Below are 21190 nucleotides of genomic sequence, written 5' to 3'. Positions count from 1 at the left end.
GGCATATGACTTGTTTGCTTAATTAAATTTTCTAATAAAGAGACCTTCTTTATGACTTTTACATAAATAACAAAAGCTTAAGTACTCCAGATAATTTTTCTCCAATATTATTGAGTAATTAACATTTAATTCTAATCAAATCCCATAAATTTCTGGTACGGTTAGCACAGAGACATGATTTGAGAATGCTGAGAGCAAGCTTTCTTGCTTTGCTAAAGAGGTAATGCAGAGAAGTAATGCTGCCCCAGAAGACTTCTGCATGTATTCAATTAAAGCACAAATTGCTGTCTGATTTATACAAGTAGATGTGTTTCATACTGAATAATTGGCTGTGGGTTGGATTAATACCTATTTCAACATTTGAATTAAAATACAGAAGGACTAAACTGGGCCCCTCAGATCAGGAAGGAGATTGAGGTGCTGTAGCAGGTCCAGAGAAGGGATCCAGCACAAGTCCTGTGAGGAAGGGCTGAGGGAGCTGGGGGTGTTCAGTCTGGAGAAGAGGAGGCTCAGGGGAGACCTCATCACTCTCTAAAACTTCCTGAAAGGAGGTTGGAGCCAGGGGGAGTCAGTCTCTTCTCCCAGGCAGCTGCCAGTAAGACAAGAGGGCATGGTCTTAAGTTCTGTTAGGGGAGATGTAGATTAGATATTAGGAAAAAACTCTTTACAGAGAGGGTGATCAGGCATTGCAATGGGCTGCACAGGAGGTGGTGGATTCTCCGTCCCTGGAGGTTTTTACAAAGAGACTGATGTGGTACTCAATGCCATGGTCTGGTAACCACAGTGGTAGTGGATTACGGGTAGGACTTGATCTCAGAGGTCCTTTCCAACCTGGCTGATTCTGTGATTCTGCGATTTTGTGAATAGAGTTGGGAATGTGCTTCCTCTCTCCCCCCCTTCCCAAACAGTTAAAATAGAGCCAAAAGTCAGTATGTATAAACTGCAGTAACTACATCTAGCATAAAATATCACAGACACTAAAATATACAGTCTTCTTTCTTTTTTATCTGAGGTCTTCATGTTAAAAACATAAATAGAAACATAAATATCTTATTTTACAATACAACTATTGCTGTATAGCATAAAAATAATTCTATTTTTACTGAAAACAGAATCTACATTTCTGTTTAATTGATAAAGTCATTAACTGGACCCTAAGTAATCATAAATTAATGGACGTTTAATAGAGTATTCTTACTGACTCACAGGAATTTAACAAGATCTTGTTTTTCTTATACATTTCATGTTTTGTGCAGAAATGATGGTACTTTGATATTTCCTGATAAATATTTTACAAGCTTGGATAAATGTAAATTACCCAAACACTCAATTAGGAGTAGATAGAATTGATTGAAAAGGTGAAGGGCCTGGATGCCTTGAAGCTCTGGAAAATCAGAGTGACTGCTCTTCTTCAGCAAAGTGCGAGATCAAAAATTTGAAAACCTCAACCTAGTTCCTCTTATGGGCATCTAAAGAATAAAAATGTATCTCCCAGTGGGAATGTCCCATGGCTGGCGTGGCAGTATATTGCACTTCTTACCATGAAGATGTAAACTTTGAAGCCACCAGAAACAAAAGCTGTAAATAGATCCAAGTTCTTATTTCCATATCATGGAAACCCAGGTGCTCTGAGGAAATCACAAATATTGGAGGTCCCTGAGTCATAGAGGGAAGATGTAGCAGAAGCCTTAGGGACAGTGAGTCTCTCCTGTTTGTCTGGGAACAGTCATCAGAGAAGGGCTCTTAGAAAGCCTTGCCCTAGCAATTTCAGAGTTGCAATTAATAGTTAAGAAATTGACATGTGGCAGTAGGACAGAATGGCTGTGCTGTCTGAAGGCTATATTAATTGCAGAAATATTTTCCTTGTTTTTTTCTTGTTACTGAGACTGGGTGTAGGGATAAGCTGCGAGATACATGCAAGCACCCATCCATCCTGTTTCCACTTGTCCTGCTCATCACAGCACTCCTACAGTGCAGTAGACCTTCCAGTGTAGATATGACTGCCTCTGCCTCAGCAATGTCTTTATACAACAGTACTGATGATACTCTACCAGAACTTATTAGCAAATACCTGATGTCCTCTTCTTTGCCTAACCATCCCATTTCTATCTTGTATTTTTCCCTTGACATTACTTAATCTGTTTTCTGAACAGTTGTTCTTGATGTCTCTTTTATTTCCATTGCAAATTTTTTGAGTCATTAGTCATTCAGCATATTTTGTAAAGTGATGTGTACACTTACACTTCTATCCAAGAAAAAAACAATAAAATCAACATCTTAAAAGATTTAGTGAACAAAGCAATAACGTAAGAGCCCTTTTTATTCAAGGAGGATAAAATAGTTAACAGAAAAATCTCATTTAATCTTATTAGATCATGGGAGGATTCCCATAACTGTGAGATTACTGACACCATTGAGTATTTTGTTGTTTTAATTTTTTGGTAATTTGCTAATTGGCATCTCATGGAGCAGACCAAACTACTTCTTGGTGTACTGCAATGTGACACAACTTTGTCTCCCCCAATCTCCTACACCCCATCTGTTTTTTTCCCCCTGGGGGAAGTCCCCTGGGACTATGCTTACTCAAGGAATCAGATGAGAAAGAAGATTTTCCCCAGAAGAAATCATACTTGGCCATACTTGGCCATTCTGTAAATTTAAAGTATAATTGAATTTTTTTCTTTTTTTTAGTCTTTCATAAAATAATATTGCACTAAAATAATAACACTAAAAATGCTTCTACTCCCCATCTTTAAAGTTTTAGACCAGAGAAATGAGCAAAGAAGTAATAATGGGGAATGGCTAGAGAGGAGGAAGGTAGAAGTTGGGGCAGAGTGAAAATTAAAAATAAAAGATTAAAATATCTGAATAACAGGCTTCAGAGTAACAGGCTAGTTTTTTGATTCTGTAGCTACAAAGTACTATGCAAGCAGCAGCAACTTCTCTGAATAAACATGAAAGTTCAATGACATGAAACAGATCTCTGCTCCCATTCAGTGTCATCTAACTCACTGAAATGCAAGCATTGTATTTTGAGCTCACACATCCAGTAATTATTGTCCAAGTCATAAAAAGAATCTCATATAAATTTTGTGTATTGTGTCTTATGCCTGACCTAAAGCCTCTTTTCAACTCAAAGCTGTAAATAACATGGCCTGTCAGAGACTGAGGAAGGAGCTGCAGTCTTCATTACTGTTCGAAATGCCCTTTCTGGCTCTGAAATGAATGTGAATTTTGTGTCCTGTTCTTCAGTGCGATTTGGAAGTTTAAGACTTGAATGAATTCAACAAAGGGGGTGACATATTTATATGCCAGAAAATAGTTTATAAAAATACATAATAGCTAAAATGGGTAACAATGGCAGCAACACTTTCTACTTCTTATCATGTTCCTTTATGTCTTGGTTATGCTTGGCACAAAAAAATGGAAGGCAGTGTCTTTACACTTATGGATGATTTTTTATTTTGTACCTTTCCTAATCATCCAAATTAGAAGTAATACTTATAATTATAAAGGCTAGTGCCACAGTTAATTTATTGTAATAAAAAACCCAAAAAAGGCAGAAACACTGGGATCTGATTCCTTTGTCCACTCTGTAACTGTGTTGCTTTCTACTCTTTGTAGATGTCCAGATGTCTCATAAAAAAACCTGAGCACATCTCCTCTTAATAGGTTAAATAGAAAGTGGGCATGAGGAATGCTTTTTCCAGCACCTTGAATTCTTCAGGCCTAACTAGCTAGTCAGAAGTTATGTCCCTCAAATTGACTTTCAGAGTTAATAGCAACTGTGTTCAGAGAACATAGCAACGTTAGCACTTCTTTTTACAACTACATTATAATTCAGTACTGTGAATTGCACATTTATTTTCTATCCTGCCATCTATCTCAGGCAGAACTATAGGCTTATGATCACAGCTACATGCATACAGATCTTAAGCAACTTTAAAATGATGCCTTATACAGCAGCAATTTTAAGATCATACATGGTATTAATGTAATTTTTCTATACTTCAGTATTAGATGCAATTATCAGACAAATACACAAAGAATTATATCCAACTACTGATTCTAAAAGTACTTCCTAGTTAATTTTTTCTGCAATGTTTGGATTCTGGACATACTTTTGTACCCATCATGGCTACTGGCTGCATTGAATCCATTTTTGTTCCTTAGTATTATCTCTTCACTTCTGCTGATAAAACTGTATAACAAAATGTGCAATAAGTGTTTAATTCAAGTCAAGGGCCTTGTCATGAGCCTGACTTAAATCTCTTTTTTGAAGGATCATAGAAAAGGAGACACACAGCCACCCCTGGCCTTTGTGTGGTGAGCCTCTAAATGATGAGCCATGGGAGCCCCAGATGAGGCTCATGTCTTCAAGCTGAGGCAGCATCATGTCTCAGGAACATAAGAAAGATAATTCTGGGTGCCTCTCTGTGCTCCTGGAGATTGAAGAAAACAAGTCCAGATATAGAATACAACTATCCTATAGTGATGTTCTAATGTTACCAGAAACACTGCAAAGTTGCTTAGTAGCTGCCCCACTGTCCTCCATTACCTAGTTAGTATTCAAGCAAGTTATGCCATGGGTTCAAAACAAATGCTTGGTTACAGATATGAAACAGTGTAGCTGAGATATATCAAAAGGAGGAGTTTAGCATTTCACTGTCATTGACTTTGGGGGATTCGTGTTTTGCACAAAATAAAATATATTTTAAGTTCCTCCAGAGACAGCCAAGTGGCTGTGACACTGTCACAAATAAATTCAGGGTCTTGAATGACAAATACATAGCTTGGCAAGATTTGTACTTTTTGTTAGGGAGTGGAGGGCTGTTTCGGTTTGGATTAGATTTTTTTTTCTTTAAGAATGCCTGCATTTTTTTCAGGAAACTGAAAATAGATAAGCAGACCCTGCACTTAAAAGTATGCCCTCACAGGCATTTTGCACTCACTGGAGCTGGTATGTAAGGATCCTCCTTTCATCTACAGTTGTGCCTTGAGAATAGTTTCTACCTATGTCCTGCAGCATTTGCCTTACACCACTTTCACACTTTCTGATTCAGGTTTTATATTTAACTTTTGCTACACATATAGCAAAAGATTTTTCCTGAGACACTACCTCTTCCTAGCCAAAGACATGGTAAGGGCATGTTCCTGGTATACCTGTTCGTTGTTTGTAACAATGGCTTCCATGGGATACCACAATATTATCTCAAAAAAATAAGTAGGAATTTAAACAGGAGACCACCCTCGATTATACTTGTCTCTTTTAGATAAAACTCAGGTGTGACAATGCTGTTTATAGCAAGAAGTCTTTTTTCCCTACTGGTTTAAAAAGATAGATCTTCTCCTCTTCCTGGTTCAACATATGTGCCGAACCAGTCAGCAGCATTACAAAATGCCACAGGCTTAAATGCCTGCCGTATGTTAATGGTGCACAGATGTACATTTGTTGCATTAGGAAACTGAAGACACTGTTATCCTGATTGTCATTGCCTGGGAAGATGCAGCACCAGCCAAATATCAATGATTTAAAATTAAGGAGGAGGTAGATAAGAATGAAATAAATAGGAAATTCCTGAAAAGTTTTCATAGGTCTAATGGCCCACAAACGCATGCATACTTTGTATCAGGTAACAACTAGACTCATGCTAGCACTTGGAGGAAAGATGACATATGAACACCTCTACCTCACAAGAAACACTAAGTATAGACATGATATATAAAAAAATACTTAGGATTGTTTATCTGCACTTTTTTTTTGATCAGTTAAAGCAGAGAGGAAGGGGGAATGTAAGATCCAAAATGTTGCTCTGATCAGATATTTCCTAATCTACTTTCTAGTTTGAACCCTAAAAGGAAAAATGCCAATCAAATGCTTCTTTTTTGATGTTTCACTGCCTCCAGAGGAAGTGAAAAATAAAATTTAAAAAAAAATGATAAAAAGAGCAACAAAATTAGTATCAGTAGAGATTTAGGCTGCATTGAGTAACAATGAGCACAAAACTTAAAAAAATGAAAAAAAAAATCTTCTGATTTTACATCAAAGTTATGCAGATTTTCTTCAGATAGAAAACTCAGAAGTCCTAAGTTGTAGTTAGGACAGGTTGGCAGAACTATACATGCCCTTTGCACTAAAAGCCCCTTTACAGTGTTGAGCAGTGAGTGTGGATTTACTCAAACAGGATTCCACCAAAGGTTCAGCACCATTTCCCTCGTAGTATTCACATCTCTTATTCACATTAACTTTTTTTATATGAGAAGACAAACACACTCCATGAAACTCAAATAAGACCTTTACATTTAAAAGACAATTTAATTCTAACCATTTACCATGGATTAAAAACCGGATTAAGAATCCATTGCTAACAATATCCAGCTGGAAGGATGAAAGTGCAAAACTGGGTCATATCAACAGCTTTGGCAAACGATTATGTAGATAAATGCAATAATCTAACCAGAATATCAGGGTGTAGATACTTCCCTAAAAGCTATATTTGGAGTCATTCTAACATTTTTGTCTGCTCTCATCAACTGTTGTAGCCACACTACTAACCATCTGTCCTAAGCACATGCTGGATATCTGGTGCTTGGAATACAGAATCTTCTTAGGCTCCAGATTTTGCTAGTCTGAAAATACAATGCCTAAATGAAGGCCTTATTAGAAGCTAAAAACTAGAATCTTGCTGTGTTTTCCCTGTTTTCTAAAGTTCATGTATTTGAGTCTTCTGAGCAATGTTTGTAACTCAAAATGAAATTATAATTCTGGTTAGATTTTGCTATGTTTTTGCTCATAGGACCAAATTATATTGACTCAGGCAACTGTTTTTGCCCTGTATAATCTACTACGTAACTAAAGTATTTTGAGTTATTTTGGAATTTGTCATATTCCACAAAGATAGTTTTGCTATAACTAATGACAAGCTTCTGTTTGAAGACCAGCTTCAGAATACTACAGGTTATGGAATAGAAGTCAGTCCTGTCTCAATACAAAGTTTGAAGACTTCTGTCCACAATGGAGAAATACAGAATATTGTCTCTACTAGAGGCCTGAGTCCCCACTAGTAGTCAGAAAATGCAAACTGATATATAGATTTCCTAAAATAAGTTCCACTGTCAATTGTGATAAATAAGTCACATTGTCAGATGAACATGTCCAAGCAATATATGAATCTGTTTAATCCACTGATAATATCCCCTTTATCTTGAATATTTTAAAAATTGTAATCGTTATAATGATCTTCATTGAATCAGCAGTACAGATAGCAGAAGGAAAAGAAAAAGGTGATACCATAGGAAATGAAATTTTGTTTATACTGAACAGTTTCTTCCCACAACTCTATACTATACATGCTAATAATTCAGTCATGCAGAACATCATTTCAAATGGTCATTTTTATGTTTGTCTTCCAGAATTAACTCTTAAAAGAGTAGGCACACCTTAAACAGAATCTGAAGTGTTTACTGACTGCACAGTGGAAGATAGTGACTCAAAAAAAAAACCAAAACCAAACCATTACTGGATTCAAATTACAGTCAATTGTGAAGATTATAAAGAAAATAAAAAAGTAAAAAGAAATGTCATAATTAGTATTGAAGCATTTTAAATACTCCATCAAGAGCTCTAGTTTTATTACCATAAATCAGAAGATAAATTCCATTTCAAATGAAGAAATAATCACTCATCTGAAAAAGCAGAAAATTATAGTATAAAGAATCACTCCAATGATGATTACATAGATAATGAATCCATTTTGTTTATTTTCCTCACTTCTACAGCCTTTTCTTTAGATTTTCCTGAGCCTCTCACAGTTCTAGGCAAGGAGGCTTCCTCACTTCTCCACAGTGGAACTGTATAACTGACTGTGCTTTAGACTCCTTGAATTGTGTTGTTCTCCTGGTAGTCACTTATAAGAAAGAAGCATTTGTAGATCACAATTAATCTCAGTCTAGAATAAGATGAATTATATTATATATACTATAATATGTATATTATTTCCCGTTCTGAACTATGATGGAAGGCCAGGTGAGTAACTCTGGTGTAGCCATCTAACCTGGCAATGTTAAGGATAATCTGGTATGAATTTTAGAATCACAGAATGATTTTGGTTAGAAGGGACCTCAAAGATCACCTATTTCTAACCCACCTGCTCAGGAAGGGACATTTTCCACCAGACCAGATTGCTCAAAGCTCTCTCCAATCTGTCCCACTGTAAGGGAGGGGGACCCAGCACCTCAGGGTAACCTATGCTAGTGTTTCACCACAAACCCAGGAAAGAATTTCTTCCTAATAACAAATCTAAATCTACCTCTTTCAGGTTTAAACCATTCCCCCTCATCCTGTGACTCCATGCTGTCTGAAAAAGTCACTCTCCAGGTTTCCTGTGGGCCGTCTTCAGATGGAACTAGAACGCCACTCGGTATTCTAGGAGCCTTCTTTTCTCCAGGCTGAATAGCCCCAATTCTCTCATCCTGTTTTCACAGGAGGGGTGCTTTAGCCCTCTGATCATTGTCATGGTCCTCTGCCAGACTTGCTTCAAGAGCTCCTTGCCCATCTGGTATTGGAGTGCTCTAGAACTGGACTTAGTACTCCAGGGGGAGTCTCACAAGAGCAGAGGGAGAGAATCAGAATTTGGGTTGGAAGGAATCTCTAAAAGTCATCTAATGCCAGTCCAAATGCCCTGCAGTAAGAAGAGACAGCCTCAACTGGATCAGGTTGTTCAGAGTCTCATCAAGCCTCATCCTGAATATCTCCAGAGTGAGGCCTCAACTACCACTCTGGGCAACCTGTTTCATTTTTCCACTACTCTTATGATAAAGAACTTTCTAACAGCCAATCTAAATCTACTTTTGTCTAATTTAAAACCATTACCCCTCATCCTATCATACAGGCCCTTGCAGACAGTCCCTCTCCTGTAGGACCCCTTCTGATACTGGAATCACCTCCTTTGACCTGCGGGCCTCGCTTCTTTTGATACAGCCCAGGACAGGGTTGGATTTTTGGACTGCACATTGCTGACTTGTGTTGATCTTCTCATCAACAAAGTCCTTCTTCTCAGGACTACTCTCACTCTCAGCCCAGACAATATCTCAGTATCTAATGCTTGTATGAACTGATAACACCTTTCACAATTGCATCTGCTGATTAAAAAAATGAATGAAAATCCTGTGGGAGAAATAGCTGAATGGAGAGGAAAATGTGGGGATTTAGAAATATGTGGGGGTCAGAAATGACTACTCTGAATAAATCAGGAGAGAAAGTGATCGAGAAAATTAATTTGAGGTCATGCAGGAGAGGTTGTAACATTGTACCCCAGACAATGGAGTACTCATTTACAGCACTCATTCATCATTTCTATTTAATCACAGCACTTGAAGCATAAAAGTAAATGTCAAAGCAAACTTTAATGCTGAGTTAAATGCAGATGGCTGCATGACCTGTCCCACCACACAGCCTGTAAGGCCAATTAGTATAGACATAAGTTCAATAGATCAATTGATTTAAATGTCTCTGTTTAACATAGTTCCTTGAAGATTACCAGGAAACACTAAAATTCCAATTTTCATTTTAAGCAACAAAATCCTTGCTACCACTGGTTTCTATGCGGTGTGACAGGAGGTGCATTCAAGATAATAGGAGAAATATATTTTATAAAGACCTTTTCTGTATGCTACAGTTTATCTTTGATGGATGAGGCCCTAGCCTTCATTTCACGTATTTTCTATCTAGGTGTTGACATTCATAAGTGTGTTCTTGTTCAGAAAGTTATGTTGTTCATCACTATCATGTTTGTTTTACTAGAAGTAGATGCAATTCCAAAGATAGAAATAGGAAGTTAAGTTCTAAATGTGGAAGCATCTATACCAGGAAATGGCATGTGGCAAGGGGAAATATTGTCTATATATTAGAGGGAAATCTGCCAGCCTTGTAGGCTATCTCTTAATCAACTCCAGATATTTGGGATTCACAGATTAATATTCAGAAATAAATAGGGCTTGGCAATGATTTTTTGTTTGTTGAAATATTTTGCTGTGCTGGAATAAAATCATAGATAGATATAGAACATAAAGAAGTTAGACAACAAAATTGGTGCCATACCCATAACTCCTAGTATTAAATTAAATTAAGTGTCTTAAGTATTTAGGTCAGTTAGACATATTAAAAAGAGAAAAACACATAAAAAGCCCTTCCAAAGGACTGAATTAGAAAATTATTTTATAACTACTGGAACAAGAAAGCGAGGTATTCAAAACCAGTCAAATTAGAAATAGAAAGCATAGCTACCCACAGCATTGTCTGTACACTCAGCACATACATTCTCACTCACATTCTCAAAAGAAAGCATTTCAATGCAGTTATGTTGCCAAGTAGAGATGGTCTATATACACTAACTTTGAATTTTTCCAGGCTTAGTAAGCTAATAAGCACCACCCCTGAAAAGTTAGAGAAGAGAGAGGGAATTAGGAACTTGAACCTCATTAGCTTTTTTAAATACCTCAATACTTACTTTAATACTATATTCAAGGATTGACAGGGGACAGTCCTAATGAGACCTTTAGCCAAAATTTTACTGTGTGATTTCTGCTAGAAATTGATTCCTCACCCAAAGTCTCACCTTTTTTAATGGCAGCCTGAGTAAGCTAGTATGTTGTCATCATGTTTGTGCCTAAACTGAGGTCAAAGATAACTGTCTCCTAGCTACTGGCTATGATCTCATCTTTGCTGGAAAAGTTCATGCCTCAGTCATGAGTGTAGTCTGTCAGATGATGAATCTTCTAGTATCTGTCACTAATAAATAAACATTTATTTATAGTTGTATTCCGAAAACATTAGTGAACAATTTGTATTGTCCCAATGATTGTCCCAAGTGTGTGCACTGCCTTTAACATCACTTCAAGTAAACCACTCTTTAACTGGCCCAACAACATCTCTGTTCTCAGAATTCTATTTTACATACAGGAGATAGATAGTGTATTTATATATATTTCAAATAAATCTCTATTTAATTCATTTTATGTCATGAGTTTACTATCAAATCTAAAAATATAGTGTCAGTCCAAATTTCTCATAGCAGTGACATAAAGACTGTGACCATTAATCTTGTTGATTAATAAATTATGGAGATCCTTGATGACACTTAACCTGTCCTTGAAGTGCTTGTAACATTAATAATTCATGGAAGATATTAATGTTTTAGCTATCTTTATTAATTATGTAATCTATCACTAGGAATTTTTTTTTTAATTAAGGAAAATCAAGACTACAAATAAAATTAACTCATTTACTCTAAATACTGGCAGTTCAGAGCACAGTTGAACAAATATCTAAGCCCTGCATATTAGTACTTTTTTTTTTATAATTGAGTTGTGATTTTTAGAAAGAAAAGCAATTCCTGTTCATTCAATGATAACAAAGCTGGATGGCATTTTTTCAGAAGGAAAATCCAAGTCATGACAGATCATCTGCCACTGAGGAGATAGCCTCTATGGAGCTTCTACTTATATAAGGATATTTATTTTCAGCACAGTAGTGCTTTTAAATTATCTCACAGAGGATATTTAAAACAAAACAAAGCAAACTACAAAAAAGCCCCAAACAAACAGAAAACAAAAAAAAATATTTTCTACCCTACATTTAATTAAAAAAAAAAAAAAAAGACAGCAAATTTTCTTTTTGTGTTTCATTCCCATCTACAAAAAGTCATTTCTAATATTAATACACATATTTAGCTTTCCCTGGGTTGTGGGCAATATTTCCCTGCGGGAAATGGAGTAACCAGGACAAAATGAAAGCAACTGTCAGTAGTGATAGTTTCTAGTTTTGCTCATTGAGAAAATGTCCTTAGTAAACACTTGCTTTTTTCAGAGTGCTTTGCATTTAAATAATTATTTATAAATGTAAAAAAGTCATAGCTGATTCCTCTCATAAATCAAAGCAATCTAAACCAAACCAAACTATACAACTTTCCTTCAGCTAGTTATTTCATATGCCCCAGAACAACTATGGCATTTAAAGTATGTGGAGACATTAAAGAGGAATTTGTGATATTTATTTATTTAAGAAGGAAGTCTATAATGTCTTTCATCTTTTGCATCTTTTCAGCATTCTTGTTTGTTTGAAGGCCTTCTGGATTTGAAATATATGATCTTCTGAGTGTCCTCTTCATCCTCTGTCTCCAGAAGCTAAGAAGAGAACAGATCAGATATAATGATATTATTGTAATCTTTCAGTTTTAATACAGCTAAACACATCCTTCAAATTTCAGGAAAAAGTTTTTAGATTGTTTGTTTATTTACTTTTTGAACTCAGTTATGTTTTACTTAGTAAGTAAATAAAGTACATAAGTATGTTTTACGTCCTAAATGAAAAAATCACTATGTCCTCTATTTCTTAGATATTCTTTGTTTTAAAAAATAAGAGAAAAAATTCTCACCTACAATTTAAGGATATAGGAGAGAATGAATGTATATATGGTAGTCATACAGAAAAACATGTCTCTTAAATGCTTGATTTCCATATTTTGTTAAATATGTCCAGAGTACAAAAGTTTGTTTTTGTATACATTGTTTATGTAAAAATTTCCTATGAAGATTTACATCATCTAATCATTTCACTTTTTAAGATTTCTAGGGCATTTTCATTTCTTCAGACCTCATGAAGATTGATTAGTGTGAAATGTAATGGCCTTGTAAACACTGGGTCACAATAAACAGTTCTCTCTAATCTTAATGTCTTGGACATCCTTATCAGTTGTTCCTTTCGGAGGACAAAGATGAAAATTAAATTCTCAGAATCAAACCTTAGGTACTTGAAATGGATTCTAGAAAATGTTAGTAAAGTAAAACTGAGTTATTGATACCCAGTTTTGCAAAACAGAGGAAGTCCAATTTTTGTTTCTTTCTTCTTTTATTTTATTTTATATACATATGTGTGTGCTGTATTCATTATATCCTATTTTATATTCAGATCCACCAGGATTTTTAGGCACAAGGAAGCTAATGGGCATGAAATCATCCTCTTCTCTGGACACCCATGGGTTAGAGAAGCCAGTGTGTAAGCTCTGTGGGGTTCAATATGAAGGACTGATGCAGATTCAGAGGTCATATCAGACCTTTAAAAATCTCAGTTTATGTCCCTGTCTCTGAAAGAGTACACGGTGTTTCTATGAGCTGTCATGTATCCCATGCAGCAGGAATATTTGCACTTCACAATACATTTTCTTTTTAACCCAAGAAAAACTAACTTTATTTCACTTCCTGTGAATCTGATGGCATTAGTATTCACACTGGCCAGCAGTATACTGTGTGTGTGCTCAGGACTTGTAGTATACTGGGATCTTGGTCTACAGCTTCTAGAAAGTATAAACAATTCTTAAGTATTTGTTAGCATAATAAGTAACAGTTCCTTACCTATTACATACATGTCACAAAGATATTAGCAAATCTGTTTTGTCTTTCAAAGAAATCTGTTGCGTTGCAGTTGAGATTGCCCTGAGTGGCAATGAATTCAGCATTAACAAGGATTATGGAAAAAAAAAAAAAGAATTTTCAATATAGACCAATAAAAATAATCTGTTTTAAAAGTTCTAAGTTTTTTAATAACACCCAGTGCTCTGTTACCAAAATGAGTTGATGACATTATTTGACCATGCTACTTGTGACTAATAAACTTCAGTAAGGATGGTTGCCCTGTTTACCATAGAGTTTTCAAAGCTGCATCATATTCAAGTACAGTTAATGTTTTCATGACTGTGTTGAAATAATAGTGTAAAAACAATTTGCATTTTTTCCCAATAACCGAAGAAAACACATGGTCTAAATATTTCTTGGCTTTTTTCACTGAATTGAAAGTCAATTAAAATTAGATTATTAAAATGCACTTTTGTATATGTTCACTAAACATTCAGTTTTATAGGATACAATTTTACTTTAAAAAAATTATTGAAGGGAACATCTGTTCTTAACACTTGTATTAGTACATATTATATTAACACTTTGTATCAAGCAAGTTACTTGTAAAATCTATTTCTGTCACAGCACTGAACTTCACACTAGGTATTCAGAAGTTCACACTCTGGAAAGAAAATTTCCTTGATACTATGAAATCTTAAAAGGGGCAGTTTTGCTTATTGGCTCATATATCCACAGACATACACTATAGAATTTAGTTAAAGACTATTACAGTCCATTTGTTTCAAACAAATATGTTTTTTGTGATCACCACAAAAAAACAAACACCAACAAAAATGACCATATCCATATGCTGACATTTTTGTCACTTGTGTAACATAAATTATATTTAGCTAGCTTAGCATATTCTAAAAACAAATGGATTTCTGTTCATATATTTTTTTCTTAGTGTTATTTTTTGTTTTGTCTCCCACTAATGGGACTTAACTGCTCTCAAGTGGCAAAAGAACTGGAAAAATATAGCAAGCTTTTAAAAATTGTGCATTCTTGCAGAAAGTTACATTTCTGTGCTTCTTTTAGAAGGCTTGGTTTGCAAGATATCAGGTACTGTCTAATCTTATATTCACAGTCTGGACAGTCTGCCCACTTGCTATGAGTCCTTGTTGTCTGTTGTAACGAGTTAGATCAGACTGTAAATAAGGTTTCTACAGTTTTGTGCTCAGTAAATTATTCCCTTGTGTGGAATTACTGATTTAGTAAAACGACTGATGGTAATATGCCAATACTTTCTGCTATCAGTAACATTTCCAAAGTACCAATTGCATTAAAAAATAACACCAGAAGCTGCTGATAGCAGTATTTTCTTCAATCTATGTCTCTGTTTTGCTCGTTAGTTTTGGATTTTGTTATAGAGTTTGCTTTTGTAGGCATTTGTACCTATGCTAGTTTAAGAGCATGAACATGAGATTTGCTTTCTTAATTCTCATCTTAAAAACCCCAATGATATTTTGTAAAATGTATGAGTCTTGTTCAAGCTTGCAAGGCACCATAGAATTTTCTTCCATAAAATAATTGTTAGTCTTTGCTGAAAATGTAAGCAGTATTTTCTTAAAATATTTTCCCAGTCCAGGTAAAATGGAGAATTCTTACGTATTATCCTTTTCTTGACAGTATTTTAGAAGTTGGAAGACTTTCTCTGTGTCTCCTTGAAACTTTTCTTTAAAAAAACAAATCAGTTTCTTCAAGATTTTCTACAAAACAAATTTTCTGAGCCTTGCTTTTAATTTGCTTTTTTTCCTCCATTCTTCTTTCAAGTTTTTACACCTTTATTAAAGTTTAATGTCCCCACAGTCTCAAACAGTTTTATATCTGGGGTCTCAAAGAGCCAAATTATTATATAAGTAATTTCTGTTAAGTCAAACCAGATTGAGTTGCTTTTTTCTTTAACTGTTGGGCATTGCTGGCTTATACTCAATTTATTTTCCATCACAACTCTGACATCTTTTTGTCTCATAACGCTAACCAGTTATTCTCCACTTCATACCTATGCATTTCTTTTTCCTTTGTGTCATTAGTACTTTGCATTTTTCTTCACTGAATTTTTTCTTCTTGTTTTCGTGCCATTTCTTCAATTTATTAAAATGATGCTGAAATCCCATCCTGCCCTATAGACTGCTTACAGCACTTATACAATTTACCAAGTCTTTCAGAGTACATCAATCATTGAACTCAATAGTTGTTTTCATAAATGGTGCCCAGAATAGACAGCTAATAGTCTTTCTCAATAAAACACGGATAACATTTCTTTGAAAACAGTAGCATTTGAAGGCAAGTAAATTTTACAAATTTCAAAAAGGGATTGATTCTGAATAAAAAAAAATATCTGGTGTTATCAAAACTATTCATGTAACTTTCAGGAAGAATTTATAAAGTCATACTTTCAGATTTTGACTGGTTTCTAGTCACATCAGCTCAAGGCAAGATCTACAGTCACATCATCTTGAATCAAAATCAGGATTTTTTTCACTTTCTATAGCATTTACTACTTGTGCTGTTGAAGGAAGTTATTAAGTTTGATTAGTCACTTTTCAGATCCAGTACTGAAAAATCTAAATTCATAGCTATAGAGAGGAAACAGAGCACTATCTGAAAAAGATGGCAATTTATAAAGACCTAGTCATGTGCAAATCCTGTCTGATACCAGGTAAGTTTTAGGGGAATGTTGGGAAGTTTGTCTTGTGGGGTTTTTTTTTTGTTTGTTTTTTTTTTGTTTGGTTGGTTGGTTTTTTTTGTTTTGGTTTGGTTTGGGTTTTTTTTGTTTTGTTTTGTTTTGTTTGGTTGGTTTGGGTTTTTTTTGGGAGACAGGTTATTTTGCTTGTAAATGGAGCAGAACTGATGGGTGTATTATCAAGGGACCAGGGTGGAATACTAAGATGCTTTTTGCTGGAGTTACTTATCAGAGAGGAATTGGTCCTCAAAGCTTTTAGAGATTTTGCTGTTGCAGAATCTAGGTGGTTTTAGAAGGGAAAAAGTTAGGCATGCTAACTGTAACTTTATGCATGTATGAGCAGAGTGTCAAGAGAAGTCATGATGCAGAGGTAAAGTCTCAAAAACACAGGCAACCACAACGACTCAAATTAATTCCTGCAGGGTATTGATGTAACTGGGAATTCAATAAGCTCTTTCCTTTCTCTTCTCCAGCAAATTTTCAGTTTTTCAACAGCCGCTTTGCTCCTTTTTGACCTCATTTAAGCTGTTAGAGGTAAAAGCTGTCCCCAGCCCCTTGGCCTTGTGGAGACACATCAAACAGGGAAAAGAGGAATTTGCTTCCAAACTGCAGAAATGTTCTGCTAAACTCAATGAACAAATCACCTCTAACACTGTGTTTTATTGCTTTTTTTTTTTTTTTTTTTTTTTGTGGAAGAAAGATGAGGGATGTGTGGAAATTAATTTCTTCTCAGTGCTTTCTCCCATTGAAAGAAATCCTACTGGTAAAATTGGAACTTGTGTCCTCAATTCTGTTACATTATAGGTGGCAGAAACTCTTGGATTATGAACCACAGGTTTCACTAATGAAGCTGAAACCTTACTCCATTGTAAAGAAAAAGAAACACTGAAGAAGAAATATACTTTCTTGTTGATTTACTTTAGTTTTGGTTGAGATCACCCAAGTTACCCATCAATATGCTGCAGTATTTTCCATAGAATTAAGAACAACAAGTTACTAATAATACTGTCAATTCAGGACAAATGTGGATGTAATCTAACAATGACTCAAGCTAACAAAATACTATGTGATGATGCCAGTAAGGTCAACAAGGTTGATTCTTGATGAGTGACAGCATATACTACCTGGAACTTAGTGTTTTACTAATGTAGCCATACAGTTTCTGTATTGGATCAGGCTGGTGACCAAGCAGAGCAATGATGCAGCAGAGAAATATTGTAACTTGTTCAAGGTCAGGCACTGAAATAACATTCTTTTGTTAAACTCTTCTCATCACTCTAGCCTTCAGCATTTGCAAATCATTCTACTGAAAGTGTCTGCAATGTTTTTTTTAATAATAGTGGCCTGGCAGTACTCCATAAATGTTATATAGAAATGGATAAGTGCAAGCAGTCTGTGTGATCTTGGAAGAAGTGAAAAAAAAAAACACAGTATAACCAAAGCTATCTGTACACACACTTCACAGTTATACAGAGCTGCAAGTGTATGCATTGTACAAGCTGTACAATAAATCTGTCCAGAATGTAGACACGTTTAATATTAAGCTGGTTGTTGAAGATTGAACAGAAGAACATTTTGTACACTTTTTCTCTGCTTATCAATTAAGTAACACAAATTTTAAAATATTTATAATGAGCAATTTTTCATATCACATTAGGGATTGAGACCCTGGGAAAATACATTTCTTTTTTTTCCAAAGTTCTAATATTTCCCTCACATGTTGTGTATGTATATCTGTTATTTTATTACCCTTAGGCTTGAAACTTGCATTTAAATTATTAGGTTTTAATTTAAAGAAAATTGCCTGAAACATTTGGGATCTTCAGAAGCATTTCTGATTTTGCTTGTAGGTAAACTACACTGAAACTTTTATAAATATTTTCCATATTCTTTCCTCTCTCCTTCTTGCCCATTCTTCCATCCTTGCTGTTTTTAATCCACTCACTGTGGTATCGTGCACATTTGGAAAGCCTGTACCTGTCATTCTGATGGGAAACATGCTTAGACCTTCACTGAAACCAGCTAAAGAACAGGTCATGCTGCTGTGAGTAATAATCTGTTCCCACTGACGATCGGACTGTCATGGTCTGATTATTTTTCTTATGCTCTTTCTTGCAGCTAATGTCAAATACTAGTTATTGGAAAAAAATTGCCAAATTGTGAATCTAGAAATTTGTTTTCCTATGAAACTAACATTAATATTCACATTTGTCTGTTTTCTCATCTGAGAACCTAATAAAGCTTTGGAATATACAGCATAACTGTTACTGAATGCACTTTAGCTACAGATTGCATCCATAGCTATTTTTAATAAAAATTACATTACTCCCTGCTGAGACTTCAAGTTGTGCATGCAAAAAGAGAAATTAGAACATACGTATTGAGTGAAGTAAAGTTTTTAAAATACGGCAACAAATAACTGCCATTGTATCCCTCTCTTGAGTGCCCTTAAGTCAACCAAATGGCCTGTGGTGCGTTCTGTAGACATGCAATTGGGGCCAGTCATAGACCTGGTGCATCTAGGTCAACAGTGTTTGACTTTGGCCTTATTTTGCTACAGAATAGACAGGATGCTTCAATTTGCAATGTATCACATTTACGCATTTAAAGAATGTTAAGTTGATTTTGTCTAAACAGTACATTCATTTGTTTTGAACTGAAGGTTTGAAAATTCCAACAGTTGGTTCTTTTCTAGCTAGTTAGATGACTGACATATAGCAGTATGTTCAAATGTATCTAGCGTATTTTAAGATGAGTTTCATTAAATGTAATAATCACATACTTTTATTATCACTGTGCTTTTAAATTGTGCATCAAGATTTGCTTAAATTCACCATACTCTAAGCATTATCAGCTCTGATTCCAATCATAGCTTGAAGGAATTGAGAACTTTCTTTTTTCTTTTGAAGGACTTGAAGGGTAAATGGAGCAAAGTAATGTTACTCAAGCATGAAATTTTTTTTTTTTTTTTTTTTCTCATTACTAAAGCTCTGCTCATAGCTGACCAAGGAGCCCTGTATTGTTTTTCACATAGGCAATCAGAATTTGGATTTGGCATTCATTTTCTTTAGTGAATATTGAGAGGGAATTACTTTTGATTCCATAAGGTCAAAGATGTTTTCTAGCAGCTTCTTAAACCAGTGTTTGAAATGCCAGCTATATGAAATTCATATTTCAGGGGAGGAATACTAGGGCTCTGGAATCTTTCCAGAGGTACAGAAAATGTACTGAAATGCTACTCAAATGAAGGAGCCTAGAGGTGAAAGGAAAGCAAAAACCAGGGATTTTTCTCACCTCATCTTAGACATGTGCAGTGTAGACATCAATGTCTGAGAGAAGCAGACATTGCTGATCAGATTCCCTTTATAGTCCAAGGAGAGAAACAGCTGCTTTTAGAGCTGGGTATGTTTGATGGAACTTGGATATTTTCTTTGGGATGATATGATTCCCACCTCAGAAATGTCTTTTTCTCTTCTTTGAATACAAAGGGACAGAAAAATTACTAGTTTAGAAGCAGACGTAGATAGCTATGTCTGGTGAAATAAATACCTCTTTGAAAAACTGCAAACAATGGTAAGAACAAATAACTTTACATTTAAAATGATCTTGGAAATATACAGTGACAACACTAAGGTGCATCTGAATGTTGTAATTAAAAACTAAAATCAGGAGAAGTTCTTTCTGTAAAAAAATGCTTTGCTTTTCAAGACTAAAAAAATAAAGTAAAAAAACTCTTTAACACATCACTTGCTCCTATGCAGCCTTTTACTAACAGCTTTAAAAACTGTCCACAGCTCATCAACACAACAATGTTCTGATGTGTAAAAGGAAGGAAAAGCTCTGATGAGCCACAAAAGAAAAAATGAGCTGTACTAACAAAAGTTTCTCAGCAGTGGGTAAACCTGAAGGAGATAGTTTGACACCTCAAAAGGAAGCAGCACACATCTTTTGAAGCAGTGAGACAAGAAGCTGTGAAATTCCACCCAGGATTATATATGTATAACCATAAAGTGATTTTCATTAACTTTATTCAGAGGTAATAGCAGTAGTAGGGACAGGTGTCTAATTCAACCAAGGTAATATTAATTAGATTTATTTACTTGAAAAAAAAATATTGCAATATAAGTACTCTATATTATCACAGTTGTTATCATGTTTGCCTTCTTGTGCAAAAGCTCCATGCCTTCGGTCAGCCTCAATGCTGTTTTCTGTATCGTTCTCCCTATAAGAAGAGGGTCTCATGATTGCATACATAACATAGCTTTGATTGATATGGAGGCATTAGCATGTGTTCCTAACAGCTCACAATCTTATTGTCCAAATATCTTTTTTAGGTATCTTGTATTATTACTTTTTAGAATCCTCAATGTGATCTCAACTGCCTTTTTTAAAATTATGCTCAGTTCAATTTCTTCAGTTTAACATTTAGATTGCCTGTTTGTCAGTTTTGTGGAGATGTGAAATCTTTACCAGTCCTCCCAATATCAAAGTAATGCTGTCTCTTTGCAAAATTTTGCTTCTTAGCTCTCTTATAAGTTAATATAAATAATTTAAATTAATATACTCTTCCTGAGATTTTATGATGCATACTGTTGACCTTTATCAGAGGGAAAAAGTGGTTGTTCAATTGCAGATTTTGACGTATTGCTCCTAGATAGCCTCTAATCCAAGACAATACTGCCCTATCTCCCAAGCTTAATTAGCTCATTTAGAATTCTCTTCAGAAAGATCTTGACAATGACTTCTTGAAAGTGTTTCTTCTCTATTCTTTGTTTTCCTCTTACACACAAAGATGTGCTGCACTGAAATAAGAAAATGTAACAGAGAGAAGTAGAAGAAATTTGTCAAAATCTTGAGTAGGTATCATCATTGCCTTGGATTTTCTGGCTTTGGAGACTGAATTTCTTACATTGATTGTTTTTAACCTTGACTGATATAATTTTTTTACTTTACAACTAAATCCAGGTTAATATCGATTGTTATGAAAAACTTTGAGAATCAGATATTAACTGTGGTGGAATCAGTACAAAGTGGGATTTTTTGTTTACAAAG

Source organism: Calypte anna, chromosome 1 (genome assembly GCF_003957555.1).
Source record: "Calypte anna isolate BGI_N300 chromosome 1, bCalAnn1_v1.p, whole genome shotgun sequence".
NCBI classification, from domain to species: Eukaryota; Metazoa; Chordata; class Aves; order Apodiformes; family Trochilidae; genus Calypte; species Calypte anna.
Note: the sequence above shows the minus strand (reverse complement) of the source record.